The 5,922-nt window shown below is 39.1% G+C and overlaps 1 pseudogene; it reads left to right on the top strand.

The window, feature by feature from the left end:
- Positions 1-4,649: 4,649 nt before the first annotated feature.
- On the top strand, positions 4,650-5,267 carry LOC116641894 (annotated as a pseudogene).
- Positions 5,268-5,922: the final 655 nt, after the last annotated feature.

Raw genomic sequence — 5,922 nt, 5'->3', positions numbered from 1 at the left:
AGATGAGACCTAAGAGGAAGTGCAGCACATCATAAGCAGGAGATCTCCCTAGGGAATTGGATTGGGTGTACTTCATTTCTAACAGATATTTAGCTTCTAATATATATTTATATAATTTCTGGATTATTTGTGTGTGTGTATGTGAGAGAGAGAGGGAGGGAGAGAAGGAGCAGGTTTTACTTTTATAATTTAAAATTTCATGATTTAGGAAAGATAGTTTTTTTTTTATCTTATTATGTTATGTTAGTCACCATACAATACATCATTAGTTTTTGATGTAGTGTTCCATGATTCATTGTTTTCATAAAACACCCAGTGCTCCATGCAGTACGTGCCCTCCTTAATACCCATCATCGGGCTAACCCATCCCCCCACCCCCTCCCCTCTAAAACCCTGTTTGTTTCTCAGAGTCCATAGTCTCTCATGGTTTGTCTCCCCCTCCGATTCCCCCCCCGCCTTCATTTTTCCCTTCCTTCTCCTAATGTGCTCCATGCTATTCCTTATGTTCCACAAATAAGTGAAACCATATGATAATTGACTTTCTCTGCTTGACTTATTTCACTTAGCATAATCTCCTCCAGTCCCATCCATGTTAATGAAGAAGTTGGGTATTCATCCTTTCTGATGGCTGAGTAATATTCCATTGTATATATGGACCACATCTTCTTTATCCATTCATCTGTTGAAGGGCATCTCGGCTCTTTCCACAGTTTGGCTATTGCGGACATGGCTGCTATGAACATTGGGGTGCATATGGCCCTTCTTTTCACTACATCTGTGTCTTTGGGGTAAATACCCAGTAGTGCAATTGCTGGGTCATAGGGTAGCTCTATTTTTAATTTTTTGAGGCACCTCCACACTGTTTTCCAAAGTGGCTGTACCAACTTGCATTCCCACCAACAGTGTAAGAGGGTTCCCGTTTCTCCACAACCTCTCCAACATTTGTTGTTTCTTTTCCTGTCCATTTTGGCCATTCTAACTGGTGTAAGGTGGTATCTCAGTGTGGTTTTGATTTGAATTTCCCTGATGGTTAATGATGATGAACATTTCTTCATGTGAAAGACAGTTTTAAGGAAAGATGATGGTGCCTTCTTCAGTAAGGTCTTGCCATTGACTACTTCTCAAACTTATCCAGGTGAGCGGAAACCAAAACTGTCATTTTTGCAGTGGCCTCCTGCTTCCCATCTTGTTCTACGTGACAGGTGAGCACAGTGTCCTGTTGGTTAGTTCTGTCCACCAGGGTTGAGCTCTGCACAGTGTACAGTCCATCTCTGCTCATGGTGGGGGTCAGGGTCCTATCTATCTGCGAGACATTTCCATTCTTCAGCCAGGTCAGCTGTATTCCCCCAGGGCAGAACTTCTTTGTCTTGCAGGTGACATTTATCTTGTTCTTTGGGATGGGGTGTTCAAAAACAGACATGTTGGGTGGAACTGAAATAGCCCAGAACAAAGGTTCAGACTCCATGAAACAATCAGATCCACCTTGCTTATTACTCGGCAGCCATTTACTTAGCACCTACATAGCATGTGGCAATCCCTTGCACATAGTAGGTGCTTAATAACTGGAAGATCCTATTATTATTTAGGCCTGTTCACCAAAGTAAATCTGGGGAGAACTGTTCTCCAAAGTTAGGTCAAAGCCTGGCCATGTGTGGTGTCATCTACCTAGTATAGTCTTAGACAAATCAGCATTCTTTTGAAGAGGATAATGTAGGCTTAGGTGATTCACATCGGAGGTGACATAAGAGGAGAAGTCCTGTAGAGTCAGGACCATCTCAGTGGTACTGGAGATTTTGTAGGTATTGCTGTTCTTCATCTGTACCGTGTGGGTCTGGAGGGATGAGATTTCCTTCCCATTTTTGAACCACTGCAGGGTGATTTCTTTGGGAAAGAAGCCATAGGACATGCAGCTGAAATTCACAATTTGCCCAATTAGGGCCCTCTCCAAGGGGCCTAATACCACAGGCAGAGAGGGTGGGGCTACAAGAAGGAAGGATAATATACAGTTAATGTTGGCAAGCTAGGCAGTATTACATGCACTTTATATAATTTTAATTCTGACAACTCTGTGATTAGGTATCATAATATTCATTCTATACACAAGGATATGGAGGCTGAAAAAGGCAAGGAACATACTAGCAATTGGCAGAGCTAGAATGCCGGTTTCTCTGATCACATAGCTTGTCCTCTTTCCTCAGGCCACAGTTTCTCCGTTCACAAGCCACATTGCTATATCTTTCTCACTTTTGGTATTGATTAGTCCTATGACTCATTCTCATTTAATAAAATTTAGACAACTATGAATAGAAGGGAAATTTCTTAACTGATATGTATCTACCAAAATCTTAAAACAGCATATCATATCTAATGTGTAACTTTACAAAAATGTCCTTTAGATTGAGCAACAGGACATCTACTCTTACTGCATCTGTTCAACAGTGTACTGGCAACCGTCGCCAATACAATGAGACAAGAAAAAATAATGAGTAAATAATAATTGGGAAGGAAGAAAAAATGTAAACAGAGACTACAAGTCAATTTGTTGACATAAAGCTAATGGATTGGAAAACCCGCATATACATGGGAATTTGGGGATCAGTGAAAAAAGTGAACCAGGCAACATGTGGTGTTGGGGAAGTTATCTTTTTATAATTCTCACTGAACACAGAAATAAATTCCAAACAGATTAAATTCTTACATCTAAAACTTGATAAAACTATTAGAGGAAAAAATAAAAGAATGTCTTTGGGAAGAGAAAGAACTTTAAGATCCTAAAAAAGCCCTCACAGATTTGTTAAGTCAACTTTAAAGGTTTATAAAGGTGACTGTAACAATGATGAAAATTATACATGATGAGAAACACCATAAGCAAAATTTAAAGGCAAGCAATAAATAGGGAAGAGAAAGGAAATAAAAAGTGTAAGAGTAGAAGTTAATGTAACAGAAAACAAGCATAAAAGAGAGATGTTTGACAAAACCAAAAGTTAATTCTTTGAAAGTTATAATCACCTGGTGAAGATAAGAAAGGGAGAGAGAGGAGTGAGGTAAGGGAGAGTGAGGAAGGAAGAGAGGGAGGGAGGGAGGGGAATGCAGTCAATACCAGAGTGAAAGGGGGCATTACTATAGATCATGCAGATATTAAAATGATGAAAAGAGGATATCATGAACAGCTTTGCCAATATAAGGTGTAAAATTTAGAAGAAATGGAAACCACCTGGAAAATGTAACCTATCAAAACTGAATAAAAGGCACATGGGTGGCTCATTTGGTTAAGTCCAACTCTTGGACCCGGACGATCTCAGGGTCCTGGGGTCAAGCCCTGCATTGGGCTCCATGCTCAGTGGGGAGTCTGCTTGAAGATTTTCTCTCTCCCTCTCCCTTTGCCCTTTCCCCAGCTTGTGTGCTCTCTCTTATCTCTCTCTAAAATAGATAAATATTTTTAAAAACTGAATAAGAATAGGACACGAGGAGACCCTAAACCATTAAAGATACTGAATTAATAATTTAAAAAAACTCCCTATAATGAAAACTTTAGATCTAGATGATTTCAGAGTCAATATCTGCCAGAAATTCAACTGATATAATTTCAATCTTACACAAGCTTTTCTAGAGACTAGGAAAAGAAGGTACGCTTCCCAACTCATTTTTTGAAGCTAGTATAACCTCAAATACAGAACTCCAGCAAGGATAATATGAAGAAGGAAAATTCTAGATCATTCTCATTTATGAGTATAGATATAAAAGTCCCAAACAAAACTTTGGCAAATGAAATAGTGCACTATCACCAAGTTAGTTTTATTCCAGGAATGGGGCATTAAATTAATATTAGAAAATCAAATCATATAATTCATCGCATTTGCAAATTGAAAGACAAAAGAAACCATATGACCATCTTGATAGATATAGGAAAAACATTAAAATATCAATATTCATCTTTAAAAATTCTTAACAAACTGAAAATAGAAGCAAATTATTTAATCTGATAATCTATTAGATCGAACCATATGCTATTATTATTTTTGTCCAATGCAAAATGGTGGAATATTGTCACTATCAAATGGTTCATCCTAGTTTTAAAAAAATATAGCAAACATCATACTCAGTGTGAACCACTGGAAGCTTTGCATCAATATAATCATGCTTGCTACCACAACTTCAATTTACTCTTTTATCAGAGATTCTAGATTGCTTATTAAGTCACAAGGATATATAAAAGGTATAAGGTTAGGATGGAATACACTAAACTATTATTATATTACTGTATTCCATCATTATGCATTGAGAAAGTAAAAAAGAATCTATAAGACATTTTTAGAAATAATATGAATATTTAGCAAGCTAGCTAAATGCAAAATCAATACACACAAATTAATTGTAACAAACATTAGAAGATGAAAAAACTTTCAAGTGATACCATTTTGTAATAGCTTCCAATATATTATATAGGAATCAATCTAACAAGAACTGTGGGTGTCCTGCAATGAGACCCTTAGGGCTGGGGAAGCACCAACTGTGTAGGGAAGAGGCCTCTACACCTGTGTTTGGCAGAACTGGTATGAGACGAGAGACAATCCTGCCTGCTGCTGAGATAATCAACTTTGAGCACACACCCAGTGAAAGTGAGGGGCCAGAATGCACAGACTATAGCATTGGAATAGATTAATAAGGAACTTTGTGATTTGGCCCCTGACCAACACAATGTTCTGCAGGTCAAGCTAGGGATGATATGTTTCATTGGCCACAGTTATGGGGCCTAATGACAGCCCATATCAAGGAGGTATGTTCTTTTTTAAATTAAATTTAACTTATTTATTTGAGAGAGAGAGTTAAGAGAGAGTGCAAGTGGGGCAGGGGGTAGGGGAGAGGGGCAGAGGGAGAGGGAGAAGCAGACCCTGTTGAGCAGGGAGCCTGACAAGGCTCCATCCCAGGACCCTGAGCCGAAGGCAGACATTTAACTGACTGAACCTCCCAGGTCCCCAAGGTGGTATGTTCTTTTGACAATTCATTTTCCTACATACTACCTCTTGAAACCACCTAACGTTGCATTTACAAGAATTTATCATCTGAATGGTAATAGTAATGATAGCATTTGTCTCGATACTCTAAGATCAAAATTCTTACTTTTATCCATGTGTTCACTGCTATGTGATTGATCCAAACCCAGATGACCCCCTAGTGCCAGAGATCGCACAGATCTATAAAATGGACAGAGAGAAGTACAACAACAGAGAGTATCTCGGGTATGGATTCAGATGTATGCCATGTGATGCTACCTGCATTATAGCTGGAGCTGCTACATTACTGTCCCTTTTTTAATTTTCTTATCTGGCTGCTTCTCTCTCAGACCTCACTTTTTAAATTTTTGTTTTTGTTTACCTCCCTCTATTCATTCACATGCTCATCTGAGAAGACTTAAGATTCTTCCAGCTTTGGACAATAACTGCTTTTAGAAAGCGTAAAGTAGTGACAAGAACACAGGATTCAGAATTGTTTTAAAAATAGAGCATGTGGGGCGCCTGGGTGGCTCAGTTGATTAAGCGACTGCCTTCGGCTCAGGTCATGATCCTGGAGTCCCTGGATCGAGTCCCGCATCGGGCTCCCTGCTCGGCAGGGAGTCTGCTTCTCCCTCTGACCCTCCCCCCTCTCATGTGCTCTCTCTCATTCTCTCTCTCTCAAATAAATAAATAAAATCTTTAAAAAAAAAAAAATAGAGCATGTGTATTATGTGACCAATGTCTTCACACTAACTTGGTTATGAGACTAAAACCATTCCTCAGGACTTTCACATGCTGAAGGAACCATCTGAGGGGGAGGGAGGGGCTCACTCGGTGTCACATCAAAGGAAGCAACATTTTTCTAGCATCAATTCTTGTTTAAGCCTTCCACCGTTAGAGATTTAAAGTTACATGATATACTTTATGC

This window comes from Phoca vitulina, unplaced genomic scaffold, assembly GCF_004348235.1.
Source record: "Phoca vitulina isolate PV1807 unplaced genomic scaffold, GSC_HSeal_1.0 scaffold22, whole genome shotgun sequence".
NCBI classification, from domain to species: Eukaryota; Metazoa; Chordata; class Mammalia; order Carnivora; family Phocidae; genus Phoca; species Phoca vitulina.
The sequence above is the reverse complement of the archived record's forward strand: the minus strand, read 5'-3'. Positions and strand labels throughout refer to the sequence as shown.